Source organism: Oncorhynchus nerka, linkage group LG28 (genome assembly GCF_034236695.1).
Source record: "Oncorhynchus nerka isolate Pitt River linkage group LG28, Oner_Uvic_2.0, whole genome shotgun sequence".
NCBI lineage: Eukaryota > Metazoa > Chordata > Actinopteri > Salmoniformes > Salmonidae > Oncorhynchus > Oncorhynchus nerka.
The window spans coordinates 82,414,971-82,433,067 of NC_088423.1; the positions used below are offsets into that span (position 1 = coordinate 82,414,971).

At 47.6% G+C, this 18,097-nt stretch overlaps 1 protein-coding gene across 9 annotated transcripts in view; it reads right to left on the minus strand.

Annotated features, from left to right (window-relative positions):
- Positions 1–18,097, minus strand: part of LOC115125476 (chromodomain-helicase-DNA-binding protein 9-like) — a 197,731-nt gene that overhangs the window by 130,012 nt on the left and 49,622 nt on the right. The gene's annotated exons all lie outside the window — the stretch shown is intronic.

Below are 18,097 nucleotides of genomic sequence, written 5' to 3' on the forward strand. Positions count from 1 at the left end.
AAAGATCACAACGCTTATATTCACAAAATTGATTGAAACATTACGAACCATTGATTCACTTACATTTTTTGCTCATACTAATTTCTTTCTACATTGTGTACACGTTCAACACAATATTCCTAACCTAGCCTACAATGTCTGCTGTGTGGATCCAGCAGTCAACAAGTCCAGCAATCATTTGAAAGAGTAAGAATGTTTCAGAAAGACAACTCAAAAGACTAAATCCATGAAAGCCAAGATAATGGAATTCATTGGCCTTGACAATCAACCGTTCTCTATTGTGGGTGATGTTGACTTTCGCCGACTGGTCGAGCACCGGTACACACTACCAACTGAGCTATTTTTCAGATGTTGCCCTACCAGAGTTACACAGTAATAGTGTCACTGCTATTAGCTTCACGACATACATACCATGGAACGCCGTTTGGGTCTTTGCGTGTTTAAAAAGATACAGTAGCACTGTCAAAGCTGTACAGAAAATCTGCAAACAAGCAAACACCGGACACGAACGATGTGTTTACAATTATCGCGTTGGTAATAAAGCATAATTTATTTGACCACAACTTCTGGGGTAGCTAGCTTTAGCTTGATACCTAGCTAGCACCAATACAACCAGCCTGAAAACAATGACCAGTAGAAACTGCAGTCATTTTCATTATTCTTAGCAATGATTTAGGAATCCTTGTGAGTAAGTATTAGAAAGGTTGCCATTTGTTGTTCGCCTATTGAAATTGAACTTAATTTCTTGAAAAAAAATAGCTTGCCACAATAAGGATTAGGTACAATAGTTGAATTTGCGGTTTGCCTTCAAAATAAAACTGTGTCATTGACAGTGATGCAAATGATTACAAATAGTAGAATTATGCCATACTTTTATTTTGAAGGCTAACCGCAAAGTCCACTATTGTGGCTAATCCTTATTGTGGCTAGCTTCACATAGATGGGTCCGACCACCATTAATCAAATAAGAACGGTCTTATAAATTAGGGTTATTTTAGATGACACCTAGCTGTATAGTTAGCTAACTAACTATAGCTACTGAAACAGATTATGTCGTTTTGCTATGTTTTTGGGGAAGAACATTGTTTGCATCCATGAGCTAGCTAGCTTTTTTTATGACCAGCACTGTAGATGTGTGAGACAACTTTACCAGCATCATAGCATATGTATTGATGAATCAATGTGACATGTGAAATACGAGTGATAGTGTAATCAATGTGTTATAACTACGTAAAAAATGAATGAACGTGTTACATTATTATGTGAAAGGCAGTCATATTCAGGTCCTGATTGGTGTCATTTTGTTTTGACACGCAAAGACCCAAATGGAGTTCCATAGAAATCTTGGTTGAGAATGAAATGACTGAACAAATTAACAACGAAACAGCACAGCAAGTAAGTGAAAGAAATAGGTTTTGATTATGTTTTTCTGGTAATGGGGACATACATAAATGCCAAAAAAATAACTTTTTGGTCAGCTTGGTGTTCGTGTGTGTAACCTTTATTTAACTAGGCAAGTCAGTTAAGAACAAATTCTTACTTACAATGACGGCCCGGGCGACGCTGGGCCAATTGTGCGCCGCTCTATGGGACTCCCATGTGATACAGCCTGGATTCGAACCAGGGACTGTTATGCCTCTTGCACTGAGATGCAGTGCCTTAGACCTCTGCGTCCATGCGTGTGTGTTAACTATTTAACTGTACTAGAATGCTTAAAAGGCCGCTAAAATTGTAAACATCGGTATCGTTTTTTTGGCAAGGATAATATCGGTACCGGCCAAAAATTTAATGTCGGTGCATCACTTATTAGTAATGCCTAGAAATACAAATGTCAACGCTATGTGAGTTGAGAAAAAGATGTATGTAACGATTTGATGATTTTATGTCATTGGTCATTAGAACTGACTGAACAGTCACTGATGCTACGTGTCAGTGTGAATCAGTTCTCATATCCCCCTTTCAGGGTATAACATTACAACTGTATAGCTAAAAGGCTACGTGTCAGTGTGAATCAGTTCTCATATTCCCCCTTTCAGGGTATAACATTACAACTGTATAGCTAAATCAGTTCTCATATTCCCCCTTTCAGGGTATAACATTACGTGCTCAGTGTGAATCAGTTCTCATATCCCCTTTCAGGGTATAACATTACAACTGTATAGCTAAAAGGCTACGTGTCAGTGTGAATCAGTTCTCATATCCCCCTTTCAGGGTATAACATTACAACTGTATAGCTAAAGGCTACGTGTCAGTGTGAATCAGTTCTCATATTCCCCCTTTCAGGGTATAACATTACAACTGTATAGCTAAAAGGCTACGTGTCAGTGTGAATCAGTTCTCATATCCCCCTTTCAGGGTATAACATTACAACTGTATAGCTAAAAGGCTACGTGTCAGTGTGAATCAGTTCTCATATTCCCCCTTTCAGGGTATAACATTACAACTGTATAGCTAAAAGGCTACGTGTCAGTGTGAATCAGTTCTCATATCCCCCTTTCAGGGTATAACATTACAACTGTATAGCTAAAAGGCTACGTGTCAGTGTGAATCAGTTCTCATATTCCCCCTTTCAGGGTATAACATTACAACTGTATAGCTAAAAGGCTACGTGTCAGTGTGAATCAGTTCTCATATCCCCCTTTCAGGGTATAACATTACAACTGTATAGCTAAAAGGCTACGTGTTTGTAGATGGACTGAGATGAATGAACCTCCGGCAGAGGATGGAGTGTGTAGAATGTGTGTTGTGTGTGTGTGAGTGTAACACAGTGGAACCTATCCTGAGGGGATTACAGTGACAGTGGTGCTGTGCTGCCTGGGCTCCGTGAGAAAATCCCCCTCCTTATGAATGGCCGTGTAATCTGCCCCCCCCCCCAACACACACACACACACACACACACACACACACACACAGAGCTTGGTGATGGAAAATATCAGCTGAGTGCAGAGATCTGCATGCAGTCGATTTATGAGCTCATACACACACACTAACATATTGAAAAAATATACACACACACACACGTATGCACACACAGAAGCAAAAGCATTCACACACCCATATGCCGGCATATGCTCACATACCCGCAAACACACACACACACACACAACATTTCCATGCCCCCCCACATACACACACACACACACACAAAGGATTACAAAAAACACTTAATTAAGAAAACAGCTTTGGGATTTTCTAATCAGAGTGTGAGTGAAGAGGATTAGATAGGAAGACTATGCTGCGTGGCAGGCAGGCATGGAGATATGAACCCAACCCGCTCTATACTGACTCTACTGTAGTCTATAGGCCTACTCTAAACCCCCATTTTATATTGTGTAATTGATCTCGCTTGCACCATTTTGTTAGATGTTTCACAGTAGACAACAGTGTAGTATCAGCACATTCAGATCACGCCTGCTGCCCTGCACACACACACACGAACGAACGCACGCACGTACGCACACACACGGAGGAAGCTTTCTGCTAACAGCCCCCAGTATGTTAGGAAGATACCATATCTGGGGAGGAATATTTAGGAAAATGTACTAGGGAGAGAGGGAGGGAGGAGAGGAGAATAGGAATAAAGAGGAAGGTGCTTTACAATAATGGTTTCATCTCCTGATGAGCTTGTTTTTCACCAGGTAGGTAGCTATAAAAACACTATGCAATTTCAGAAAGCAGTGTGTAATCAGCCAACCCTGACTTCTAGCTGTAACCCCCTCAGGATCATTTGATTTGAGGCTTTCCCCTCCATCCCTTCCCTCACTCCCCTCCCTACCCTTCTACCCTACATCCCCTCCCTACCCTTCTACCCTACATCCCCTCCCTACCCTCCATCCCCTCTCTACCCCCCCCCCGTTTTACTGACCTCTGGTCCCATACCCCTCCTTCACCTTGTCCTCTGGTTCCATACCCCTCCCTCACCTTATCCTCTGGTCCCATACCCCTCCTTCACCTTATCCTCTGGTCCCATACCCCTCCCTCACCTTGTCCTCTGGTCCCATACCCCTCCTTCACCTTATCCTCTGGTCCCATACCCCTCCCTCACCTTGTCCTCTGGTCCCATACCCCTCCCTCACCTTGTGGTCTGGTCCCATACCCCTCCCTCACCTTGTCCTCTGGTCCCATACCCCTCCTCTGGTCCCATACCCCTCCCTCACCTTATCCTCTGGTCCCATACCCCTCCCTCACCTTGTCATCTGGTCCCATACCCCTCCTTCACCTTGTCCTCTGGTCCCATACCCCTCCCTCACCTTGTCCTCTGGTCCCATACCCCTCCCTCACCTTGTCCTCTGGTCCCATACCCCTCCCTCACCATACCCATGTCTAAAGGCGTCCGCATGCTTCCCATCCGAAACAGTTCTGAACAGTTTGTGCATATATGACAACATTTTGTGACGTTTTTTGTTTGTTTTGGTCTTGGGCAAGTGTTTTTTCGGCTGTTTGTGCACGTTACATTTTTTCTCGAGGCAAGCTGAAGTCGGTAGCCAGAGACTATGCCCCTTCATCGGTGATTGGTCAACAGTAGACTCTTCAATTAAGTATTTGTTGTCATTCAACGAGACGACTAATTTACATGCCAAAAAAATTACTGGAGAAATACTGCACCAAACATCTTAGTTAGACTGTGTGAGTAAGATCTATCTCCTCTGCAAAAATGTCGAAATGAATAAAAGATGTCTTGAGTTATCTTAGATTAATTCTGACTATTTTCAAAGTGAATACTGGCTACGGCATCTCAAAATGGACAAACAGTACTATTGCGTTTTTTTCTTGTTTTTCAATCGAAGGTCTTTTAAGGGAGTATGTGAGAACACTCGTTCTGTTCAGCTAGCCGAGTTCAGCTAGAAGCCAGCCGAGCTGAAGCATGCTGACACCTTAACAATCATTGTGCTGGGGTGGTCTTACAGACACAGGCTACTCCCCCCTGCAGGCTCCTACAGCCAGCCTGATAATACTATTAGCTCAGTCCCAACCCCCCACTCAGACAAGCATGCTGGTCACATGGCAGAGAAACATGCAGGCACATATGCATGCACACAGACACAGACACACACAGGCACACACACGCTTGCTTACGTTGTGTATTATACTCACACACACACACGGTCCCACACAATCACATACCCTTATATTATACTGTATAACTACCATATAAACACACACATTCAAGAACACACCTAGAAATAATTACGAGCACACACACACCCACATAGCAGAGGCACAGTTGTGGAAGGTAAGTGCCTCTGCAGCGGTGTGGGTGCTGACAGGGAGAAGGCTGAGCGTTAATATTACATGAGAAGACCCTGGGAGGGCAGAACACACACACTGTGGTTCCTCTGTCTGCATGAAACCTCCCCAGAGCGCCATGTACTCCTGCTGTCTTCATTACCCTGCACGAGGATGATCCCTCACACTGTACTGCACCGCACCTCACACACACACACTGTGGTTCCTCTGTCTGCATGAAACCTCCCCAGAGCACCCTGTACTCCTGCTGTCTTCATTACCCTGCACGAGGATGATCCCTCACACTGTACTGCAACGCACCTCACACACACACACTGTGGTTCCTCTGTCTGCATGAAACCTCCCCAGAGCACCATGTACTCCTGCTGTCTTCATTACCCTGCACGAGGATTATCCCTCACACTGTACTGCAACGCACCTCACACACACACTGTGGTTCCTCTGTCTGCATGAAACCTCCCCAGAGCACCATGTACTCCTGCTGTCTTCATTACCCTGCACGAGGATGATCCCTCACACTGTACTGCAACGCACCTCACACACACACACTGTGGTTCCTCTGTCTGCATGAAACCTCCCCAGAGCGCCATGTACTCCTGCTGTGTTCATTACCCTGCACGAGGATGATCCCTCACACTGTACTGCACCGCACCTCACACACACACACTGTGGTTCCTCTGTCTGCATGAAACCTCCCCAGAGCACCATGTACTCCTGCTGTCTTCATTACCCTGCACGAGGATGATCCCTCACACTGTACTGCACCGCACCTCACACACACACACTGTGGTTCCTCTGTCTGCATGAAACCTCCCCAGAGCACCATGTACTCCTGCTGTCTTCATTACCCTGCACGAGGATGATCCCTCACACTGTACTGCACCGCACCTCACACACACACACTGTGGTTCCTCTGTCTGCATGAAACCTCCCCAGAGCACCCTGTACTCCTGCTGTCTTCATTACCCTGCACGAGCATTATCCCTCACACTGTACTGCAACGCACCTCACACACACACACTGTGGTTCCTCTGTCTGCATGAAACCTCCCCAGAGCACCCTGTACTCCTGCTGTCTTCATTACCCTGCACGAGCATTATCCCTCACACTGTACTGCAACGCACCTCACACACACACACACACACACTGCACTGGCACACACATGTACACTAGCCACATTGGCACACAGCGACAACAGAAAACACAAACACAAACTCACCACATAACATATAGGCCTACAGGTACGTAGCAACAACGACAGAACAGAGGACACAAACATACAAGCACATGCTATGCTACTGTGCCAACCCACTCAAAGCAACGAAAACATCCTTTCATATAGACACACTGTAGAACAACAGTCTTCAACACACACACACACACACACACATATAAACAAAGGCAAAAGCCTTGCGAGAGGGGTCGGTCATAGTAAAACATCCTCTTCTCTCCTCTGCATTGAGACAACATCCCTACAGTGACCATCCCTCCCTATAGCGGACAGAGTCCATGCCTGGTTTTCTAGTGTATGGCCTGGCACTGGGGTGTCAGCCCCTCTCTGCTCTCCCTGCTCTGGACAGATCTCCACAGACACTACTGTCTGTGACACCTGGGGAGGAAGGCTTTGGGACTGTCTCATAGGATCACTAGTACAGTCCTACAAGTCAGAGAGGAGACTGAGGAACTCTGGGATGGATCAACCTGCACTGAAGGAAGTTCATTCTTTAGATGCGGGACAGGTCTAAGCATGTTTTTTATTTAGCAACATTATGTACAGGCCAAAACACTTAACTATAATGAATTTAGGCTAAGGTATGTAAGAGATGACGCTCTTACTTTCCCCTCCCTACCCTGCATCTCCTCCCTACCCTGCATCTCCTCCCTACCCTCCATCCCCTCCCTACCCTCCTTACCCTCCATCCCCTCCCTACCCTCCATCTCCTCCTTACCCTCCCTACCCTCCATCTCCTACCTACTCTCCATCTCATCCCTACCCTACATCCCCTCCCTACCATCCTAGCCTCTATCCCATCCCTACCCTCCATCATCTCCCTACCATCCTCCACCCCTTCCCTACCATCCTACCCTCCATCTCCTCCCTACCATCCTACTCTCCACACCATCCTACCCACCCTCCACCCCCTCTTTACCATCCTACCCTCCACCCCTCCCTACCATCCTACCCTCCACCCCCTCCCTACCACCCATCTCCTTAGAGTAAGGAGCTATTCCTTCCATTCATTCTCAGATTCCATTAGTTCATTGGTCCGTTTGGTTCAGTGAATTGTACTGTGTAAGGTAAGAGAGTTTTCCTCAACATGAATTAGGCCTACCTTGATATTTCAAAATGGCTGGAATGTATGACGTAACAAGCTTCATGAAAGAAGCATTGAAGCAATAGTGGAAAGACTAATTTTACTTCTGTGTTTAGCCTAGTTTCACAAATCAGACCTTTGCTCTTCAAGTTCTACATTGTGTAAAAATAGGTTAGGTTACATACTTTATATGATATGCTATTTATTGTAAGGCTAGGGCATACTACTAATTTAGTGATGTTAGTAATAATCTCAGACATGACAAAGAAATAACACAATGAGAAAAGGGAAAAGTTCAAATAAATAGGCCTAAGTCAACTTCCAGATATACAACAAATACTGTGGGTTTAAATGCTAATACTGTAGCTTCACTTCCTTGGTACATTTTGGAGAAAATGTATGCTCTGTTTGTCGCGATTGGCATTGGGGTACAGCTAGCAGAATTTTAGCCAAAGACTGTTATACTAGCTGTCTAGTCTGTGTTTTATAAATGTGCAATAAGCATGAAACTAGAGGTCGACCGATTAATCGGAATGGCCGATTAATTAGGGCCGATTTCAGGTTTTCATAACAATCGGAAATTGGTCATTTTGGACGCCGATTTTGCAGATTTTTAAAATTTATTTACACTTTTATTTAAACTTTATTTAACTAGGCAAGTCAGTTAAGAACACATTCTTATTTTCAATGACGGCCTAGGAACGGTGGGTTAACTGCCTTGTTCAGGGGCAGAACGACAGATTTTTACCTTGTCAACTCAGGGATTCAACCTTCTTGCAACCTTACGGTTAACTAGTCCAACGCTCTAACCACCTGCCTCACAAGGAGCCCGCCTGTTACGCGAATGCAGTAAGAAGCCAAGGTAAGTTGCTAGCTAGCATTAAACTTAATCAATCATAATCACTAGTTATAACTACACATGGTTGATGATATTACTAGTTTATCTAGCGTGTCCTGCGTTGCATGTAATCGATGCAGTGCGCATTCGCGAAAAAGGGCTGTCGTTGCTCCAACGTGTTCCTAACCATAAACACCAATGCCTTTCTTAAAATCAATACACAGAAGTATATATTTTTTAAACCTGCATATTTAGCCAAAAGAAATCCAGGTTAGCAGGCAATATTAACCAGGTGAAATTGTGTCACTTCTCTTGCGTTCATTGCACGCAGAGTCAGTGTATATGCAACAGTTTGGGCAGCCTGGCTCATTGCGAACTAATTTCCCAGAATTTTACGTAATTATGACATAACATTGAAGGTTGTGCAATGCAGGCTCGTTAGATAAAATACAGAACGCTTCCATATCTCACTGAAAGAATAAACGTCTTGATTTCGAGATGATAGTTTCTGGATTTGGCCATATTAATGACCTAAGGCTCGCATTTCTGTGTGTTATTATGTTATAATTAAGTCTATTATTTGATAGAGCAGTCTGACTGAACGATGGTAGGCACCAGCAGGCTCATAAGCATTCATTCAAAAAGCACTTTTGTGCGTTTTGCCAGCAGCTCTGCTGTTTATGACTTCAAGCCTATCAACTCCCGAGATTAGGCTGGTGTAACGATGTGATGTGAAATGGCTAGCTAGTTAGCGGGGTGCGCGCTAATAGCGTTTCAAGCTTCACTCGCTCTGAGACTTGGAGTAGTTGTTCCCCTTGCTCTGCATGGGTAACGCTGCTTCGAGGGTGGCTGTTGTCGTTGTGTTCCTGGTTCGAGCCCAGGTAGGAGCGAGGAGAGGTACGGAAGCTATACTGTTACACTGGCAATACTAAAGTGCCCATAAGAACATCCAATAGTCAAAGGTATATGAAATACAAATAAATAGTCCTATAATTCCTATAATAACTACAACCTAAAACTTCTTACCTGGGAATATTGAAGACTCATGTTAAAAAGGAACCACCAGCTTTCATATGTTCTCAGGTTCTGAGCAAGGAACTTAAACGTTAGCTTTCTTACATGGCACATATTGCACTTTTACTTTCTTCTCCAACACTTTTTTAAATATTATTTAAAGGCTAAATTGATTTTATTGATGTATTATATTAAGTTAAAGTGTTCATTCAGTATTGTTGTAATTGTCATTATTACAAATTCATTTTTTAATAATACAAAAAAAAGGCTAATTAATCGGTATCGACTTTTTTGTCCTCAAAAACACAATTTATATAAAGAACTGTCAACTCAACCTCATTCTGAGAAATAAGGTAGACCACTTGATTTCAACATCTGAATAAAGTGGACAGGATAACAATAATTGGTATCGGTATCGGCGTTGAAAAATCATAATTGGTCGACCTCTACATAAAACACAATTTATATAAAGAACTGTCAACTCAACCTCATTCTGAGAAATAAGGTAGACCACTTGATTTCAACATCTGAATAAAGTGGACAGGATAACATGCTGTTAAACAGTTAGAGACAGAAGGGTGTGTTCATAACAATTCACTAACAATTCACTAACACGTGGACTTGAGAGATTGTTGATGAGACCTGTGTTAATTATCTATAGCCAAATGCCAACTACAAAAGTTAGTCGTTATTAGTGAATGTGCATTAGTCATGGTTCTAGTTAACCTCTCTTGGGTAGGGGGCAGTATTTTGACGTCCGGATGAAAAGCGTGCCCAAAGTAAACTGCCTGTTACTCAGGCACAGGAAGCTAGGACATGCATGTAATTGGTAGATTTGGATAGAAAACACTCTAGTTTCTAAAACTGTTACAATTATGTCTGTGACTATAATGGAACTGATATGGCAGGCGAAACCCCGAGGACAAACCATCCCCCAAAAAATAAAATTCGCCCTACCACTATTTTCAATGGCTATCTGTCACGCCCTGGCCTTAGTTATCTTTGTTTTTCTTTATTATTTTGGTTAGGCCAGGGTGTGATATGGGTGATTTATGAGTTTGTCTTGTCTAGGGGTTTTTGTAGATTTATGGGGTTGTGTTCAGTTTAGTTGTCTAGGTAAGTCTATGGTTGCCTAGATTGGTTCTCAATCAGAGGCAGGTGTCTATTGTTGTCTCTGATTGGGAACCATATTTAGGCAGCCATATTCTTTGGGTATTTTGTGGGTGATTGTTTCCTGTCTTTGTGTTTTATGCACCAGTTAGGACTGTTACGGTTTTCACGTTTATTGTTTTGTAGTTTGTTCATGTTTGAGTTTTCCTATTAAAACTATGGACACTTACCACACCGCATATTGGTCCTGCGATCCTTCTCACATCTCTTCTTCAGACGAAGAGGAGGAAAGCTGTGACACTTTCACTTTTATTGTAAGGCCAAGTCCTCCCAGATTGCAGTTCCTAGGGCTTCCACTAGATGTCAACAGTCTTTAGAAAGAGTTTCAGGCTGGTTTTTGGAAAAATGAGCCAGAAATTGTAGTTTTTCTAGGTGGCTCCCATTTTGGCTGTAGTGTTTCCAAGCGAGTGGAAGAGAGCGCGTTCTTTGGTATTTTTCTCCGGTAAAGACAATAAAGATTCTCCGTCTTAAATTGTATCGTTTATTTACGTATTAGGGTACCTAAGGTTTGATTATAAACGTTGTTTGACTTGCTTGGAAAAGTTTATTAGTAACGCTTGGGATTAATTTTGAATGCATTTTGATGGAAGGAAACTGGGTGGATTATTGACTGAAGCGTGCCAGCTAAACTGAGTTTTTATGGATATATCGAACAAAAGGACCATTTGTGATGTAACTGGGACCTTTTAGAGTGCTAACAGAAGAAGATCATCAAAGGTAAGGCATTTTTTATATCACTATTTCTGACTTTCATGTCGCACCTGCTTGGTTGAAATATGTTTTTCATGTGCTTGCATGTGGGGCGCTGTCCTCAGATAATCGCATGGTATGCTTTCGCCATAAAGACTTTTGGAAATCTGACACAGTGGCGGCTGGATTAACAAGAAGTTAAGCTTTATTGTGATGTATTACACTTGTGATTTTATGAAAGTTAAATATTTATAACACTGTAGTTTGAATTTCGCACACTGCAATTTCACCGGATGTTGGCCATGTTGGACACTACTGTCCCACCTGCCCATAAGAAGTTAAATTTGTAACAAAAAAAATAGCATTTTCATAGACGGATTTGAAAGCCAGATTAGTGATTGTTGCAAGAAAAAGCAAGTTAAACTATTTTGATAAAATAATTAAACTATTATTGTGTATTATGGTTGTGGAAAGCTTCCATTTAACCTAAGTATAACTTCACAAGCCCTGAATTAGATTATTGCTGACTGTTTGAAATGCAGTGTCTTAAATGTACAACAACGCTTATATAGAGAAGAAAAAGAGGGTATGCAACAACACATCCGCCATGCTGACCATCAACACGGGGCCCCTCAGGGGTGCGTGTTTAGTACCTTCCTGTACTCTCTGTTTACACATGACTGTGTGGCCACACATGACTTCAACACCATCATTAAGTTTGCCGATGACACAACTGCTGGCCTGATCACCAACGACGATGAGACAGCCTATAGGGAGGAGGTCAGAGACCTGGCAGTGTGGTGCTAGGACAACAACCTCTCCCTCAACGTCGGTAAGACAAAGGAGCTTATTGTGGACTATAGAAAGGTGAAGGCCGAACACTCCCCCATGCACATCAACAGGGCAGTAGTGGAGTGGGTCGAGAGCTTGAAGTCCCTCTGTGTCAACATCTCTAAGGACCTATCATGATCCAAACACACCAATACTGTCATGAAGAGTGCAAGACAACGCCTCTTCCCTCGGGAGGCTGAAAATAGTTGGCATGGGCCGTCAGATCCTCAAAACGTTTACAGCTGTACCATTGCGAGCATATTGAAAAGTTGCATAAGCTCTTGCTATGGCAACTGCTTGGCATCCGACCGCAAAGCACTACATAGGGTAGTGCGGACGGCCCAGTTCAATTAACTAAATAGTTAACTTTTTACACCAGCTCTGTCAGGAGGAATGGGACAAATAGTTAACCAAATAGCTACCCGGACTATCTGCATTGACCCTTTTTGACTCTGTACACACACACTGGACTCTACCCACACGCTCACAATGACACTCCAACACACACATGACGAGTGGAGAACAGAGGAGCCTCTTAAAGAAGAAGTTACAGGTCTGTGAGAGCCAGAAATCTTGCTTGTTTGTAGGTGACCAAATACTTATTTTCCACCATAATGTGCAAATAAATTCATAAAAAATCCTACAATGTGATTTTCTGGATTTTTTTTCTCATTTTGTCTGTCATAGTTGAAGTGTACCTATGATGAAAATTACAGGCCTCTCTCATCTTTTTAAGTGGGAGAACTTGCACAATTAGTGGCTGACTAAATAGTTTTTTGCCCCACTGTATATGGGATGATAAATAACATTGTGGCTGCTACAAGTTAGCTAGTCTTGGCTGTAACCGAGTTGGCGCCTTGATGTCTCTTTCTTTCAATCCGTCTGCTCACTCCCATTTCACAAATACCGCCCCCTCTGCAGCTATAGAGCACCAGCCTCTCTCCCTCGCGCAGGAATACTCAGGTTAAAAACTTTAAAATATATATATATAATAATAATGAATATCTGACAAACATTCAATATACTATTCTAATAGTGAAGTTATTTCAAACCTCCATCTCTAGTGTTCAACATCAGGCCCATTGGGTTTCCTGAGTATGAACCATACAGACCCGGTTCAGCCCAACCCTCCTGACAGATGTCTATTCTCCCTCATTAACATCTGCAACACACTATCTCTCACAAACAGAGCAAAATCCATTATCTGTTACTGCCATTTCCACATGCAGCAACCGAGCTCATATAATCATTAATCATGAAGCAGGGAAGCAGGCAGGGAGACAATATAGTCGGCCATTATGTTGTTCTCAGCCCTGCTCGCTTAATGAGATTATGAAACTAGTGTCTCTCTCTATCCCTGGTTGGTTCAATTCACAGCTTCCATAACAGTCCTGGTGATGACCTGAGTGACAATATACACATTCCTCCTCCCTGCCTCCCAGCTTGTCTGCATGTCTCCCTGCCTCCCAGCTTGCCTGCATGTCTCCCTGCCTCCCAGCTTGTCTGCATGTCTCCCTGCCTCAAAGCTTGTCTGCATGTCTCCCTGCCTCCCAGCTTGCCTGCATGTCTCCCTGCCTCCCAGCTTGCCTGCATGTCTCTCTGCCTCCCAGCTTGCCTGCATGTCTCTCTGCCTCCCAGCTTGCCTGCATGTCTCCCTGCCTCCCAGCTTGCCTGCATGTCTCTCTGCCTCCCAGCTTGCCTGCATGTCTCCCTGCCTCCCAGCTTGCCTGCATGTCTCCCTGCCTCCCAGCTTGCCTGCATGTCTTCCTGCCTCCCAGCTTGCCTGCATGTCTCCCTGCCTCCCAGCTTGCCTGCATGTCTCCCTGCCTCCCAGCTTGCCTGCATGTCTCCCTGCCTCTCCTGCCTCCCAGCTTGCCTGCATGTCTCCCTGCCTCCCAGCTTGCCTGCATGTCTCCCTGCCTCCCAGCTTGCCTGCATGTCTCCCTGCCTCCCAGCTTGCCTGCATGTCTCCCTGCCTCCCAGCTTGCCTGCATGTCTCCCCTGCCTCCCAGCTTGCCTGCATGTCTCCCTGCCTCCCAGCTTGCCTGCATGTCTCCCTGCCTCCCAGCTTGCCTGCATGTCTCCCTGCCTCCCAGCTTGCCTGCATGTCTTCCTGCCTCCCAAAGCTTGCTTCCTGCATGTCTTCCTGCCTCCCAGCTTGCCTGCATGTCTTCCTGCCTCCCAGCTTGCCTGCATGTCTTCCTGCCTCCCAGCTTGCCTGCATGTCTCCCTGCCTCCCAGCTTGCCTGCATGTCTCCCTGCCTCCCAGCTTGCCTGCATGTCTTCCTGCCTCCCAGCTTGCCTGCATGTCTTCCTGCCTCCCAGCTTGCCTGCATGTCTTCCTGCCTCCCAGCTTGCCTACATGTCTCCCTGCCTCCCAGCTTGTCTGCATGTCTCCCTGCCTCCCAGCTTGCCTGCATGTCTCCCTGCCTCCCAGCTTGCCTGCATGTCTCCCTGCCTCCCAGCTTGCCTGCATGTCTCCCTGCCTCCCAGCTTGCCTGCATGTCTCCCTGCCTCCCAGCTTGCCTGCATGTCTCTCTGCCTCCCAGCTTGCCTGCATGTCTCCCTGCCTCCCAGCTTGCCTGCATGTCTTCCTGCCTCCCAGCTTGCATGTATGTCTCCCTGCCTCCCAGCTTGCCTGCATGTCTCCCTGCCTCCCAGCTTGCCTGCATGTCTTCCTGCCTCCCAGCTTGCCTGCATGTCTTCCTGCCTCCCAGCTTGCCTGCATGTCTTCCTGCCTCCCAGCTTGCCTACATGTCTCCCTGCCTCCCAGCTTGTCTGCATGTCTCCCTGCCTCCCAGCTTGCCTGCATGTCTCCCTGCCTCCCAGCTTGCCTGCATGTCTCCCTGCCTCCCAGCTTGCCTGCATGCCTCCTCCCTGCCTCCCAGCTTGCCTGCATGTCTCCCTGCCTCCCAGCTTGCCTGCATGTCTCTCTGCCTCCCAGCTTGCCTGCATGTCTCCCTGCCTCCCAGCTTGCCTGCATGTCTTCCTGCCTCCCAGCTTGCATGTATGTCTCCCTGCCTCCCAGCTTGCCTGCATGTCTCCCTGCCTCCCAGCTTGCCTGCATGTCTTCCTGCCTCCCAGCTTGCCTGCATGTCTTCCTGCCTCCCAGCTTGCCTGCATGTCTTCCTGCCTCCCAGCTTGCCTACATGTCTCCCTGCCTCCCAGCTTGTCTGCATGTCTCCCTGCCTCCCAGCTTGCCTGCATGTCTTCCTGCCTCCCAGCTTGCCTACATGTCTCCCTGCCTCCCAGCTTGCCTGCATGTCTCCCTGCCTCCCAGCTTGCTGCATGTCTCCCTGCCTCCCAGCTTGCCTGCATGTCTCCCTGCCTCCCAGCTTGCCTGCATGTCTCCCTGCCTCCCAGCTTGCCTGCATGTCTCCCTGCCTCCCAGCTTGCCTGCATGTCTCCCTGCCTCCCAGCTTGCCTGCATGTCTCCTGCCTCCCAGCTTGCCTGCATGTCTTCCTGCCTCCCAGCTTGCCTGCATGTCTTCCTGCCTCCCAGCTTGCCTGCATGTCTTCCTGCCTCCCAGCTTGCCTGCATGTCTCCTGCCTCCCAGCTTGCCTGCATGTCTCCCTGCCTCCCAGCTTGCCTGCATGTCTCCCTGCCTCCCAGCTTGCCTGCATGTCTCCCTGCCTCCCAGCTTGCCTGCATGTCTCCCTGCCTCCCAGCTTGCCTGCATGTCTCCCTGCCTCCCAGCTTGCCTGCATGTCTCCCTGCCTCCCAGCTTGCCTGCATGTCTCCCTGCCTCCCAGCTTGCCTGCATGTCTCCCTGCCTCCCAGCTTGCCTGCATGTCTCCCTGCCTCCCAGCATGTCTTCCTGCCTCCCAGCTTGCCTGCATGTCTCCCTGCCTCCCAGCTTGCCTGCATGTCTCCCTGCCTCCCAGCTTGCCTGCATGTCTCCCTGCCTCCCAGCTTGCCTGCATGTCTCCCTGCCTCCCAGCTTGCCTGCATGTCTCCCTGCCTCCCAGCTTGCCTACATGTCTTCCTGCCTCCCAGCTTGCCTGCATGTCTTCCTGCCTCCCAGCTTGCCTGCATGTCTTCCTGCCTCCCAGCTTGCCTACATGTCTCCCTGCCTCCCAGCTTGCCTGCATGTCTCCCTGCCTCCCAGCATGTCTTCCTGCCTCCCAGCTTGCCTACATGTCTCCCTGCCTCCCAGCTTGCCTGCATGTCTCCCTGCCTCCCAGCTTGCCTGCATGTCTTCCTGCCTCCCAGCTTGCCTACATGTCTCCCTGCCTCCCAGCTTGCCTGCATGTCTTCCTGCCTCCCAGCTTGCCTACATGTCTCCCTGCCTCCCAGCTTGCCTGCATGTCTTCCTGCCTCCCAGCTTGCCTACATGTCTCCCTGCCTCCCAGCTTGCCTGCATGTCTCCCTGCCTCCCAGCTTGCTTACATGTCTCCCTGCCTCCCAGCTTGCCTACATGTCTCCCTGCCTCCCAGCTTGCCTACATGTCTCCCTGCCTCCCAGCTTGCCTGCATGTCTCCCTGCCTCCCAGCTTGCCTACATGTCTCCCTGCCTCCCAGCTTGCTTGCATGTCTTCCTGCCTCCCAGCTTGCCTACATGTCTCCCTGCCTCCCAGCTTGCCAGCATGTCTCCCTGCCTCCCAGCTTGCCTGCATGTCTCCCTGCCTCCCAGCTTGCCTGCATGTCTCCCTGCCTCCCAGCTTGCCTGCATGTCTCCCTGCCTCCCAGCTTGCCTACATGTCTCCCTGCCTCCCAGCTTGCCTGCATGTCTCCCTGCCTCCCAGCTTGCCTGCATGTCTCCCTGCCTCCCAGCTTGCCTACATGTCTCCCTGCCTCCCAGCTTGCCTGCATGTCTCCCTGCCTCCCAGCTTGCCTGCATGTCTTCCTGCCTCCCAGCTTGCCTACATGTCTCCCTGCCTCCCAGCTTGCCTGCATGTCTCCCTGCCTCCCAGCTTGCCTGCATGTCTTCCTGCCTCCCAGCTTGCCTGCATGTCTCCCTGCCTCCCAGCTTGCCTGCATGTCTCCCTGCCTCCCAGCTTGCCTGCATGTCTCCCTGCCTCCCAGCTTGCCTGCATTTCTCCCTGCCTCCCAGCTTGCCTGCATATCTCCCTGCCTCCCAGCTTGCCTGCATGTCTCCTTGCCTCCCAGCTTGCCTGCATGTCTCCCTGCCTCCCAGCTTGCCTGCATGTCTCCCTGCCTCCCAGCTTGCCTACATGTCTTCCTGCCTCCCAGCTTGCCTGCATGTCTTCCTGCCTCCCAGCTTGCATGCCTGTCTTTCTGCCTCCCAGCTTACCTGGATGTCCTCCTGCCTCCCAGCTTGCATGCCTGTCTTTCTGCCTCCCAGCTTGCCTGCATGTCTCCCTGCCTCCCAGCTTGCCTGCATGTCTCCCTGCCTCCCAGCTTGCCTGCATGTCTCCCTGCCTCCCAGCTTGCCTGCATTTCTCCCTGCCTCCCAGCTTGCCTGCATATCTCCCTGCCTCCCAGCTTGCCTGCATGTCTCTCTGCCTCCCAGCTTGCCTGCATGTCTCCCTGCCTCCCAGCTTGCCTGCATGTCTCCCTGCCTCCCAGCTTGCCTACATGTCTTCCTGCCTCCCAGCTTGCCTGCATGTCTTCCTGCCTCCCAGCTTGCATGCCTGTCTTTCTGCCTCCCAGCTTACCTGGATGTCCTCCTGCCTCCCAGCTTGCATGCCTGTCTTTCTGCCTCCCAGCCAGTCAGCTTGCCAGTCTTCCTGACTCACAGCCAGCCTTCTTCCTGTCTCCAAGCCTAGCTGCCTGTCTTTCTCCGTCTCAGGTCAACTATTACATGAGCTCACACTGGGTGTGGCTTACAGTATAACAGCACCGTTTTATTGTACAGGGGGAAGGGAACTGCATACAGTATATACTAAATCCCTATATCTACTAGTCTCTGTCCTAACCTTGCTGTCCTATCTGCAGCAAGCTAGCCTAAATGCTAACGGCAGCCGTTGTTGCTTATTCCTGTCTGTCTGTGTCATGAATTTTAAAATGAACTTTGAGCTGCCATCTTGGC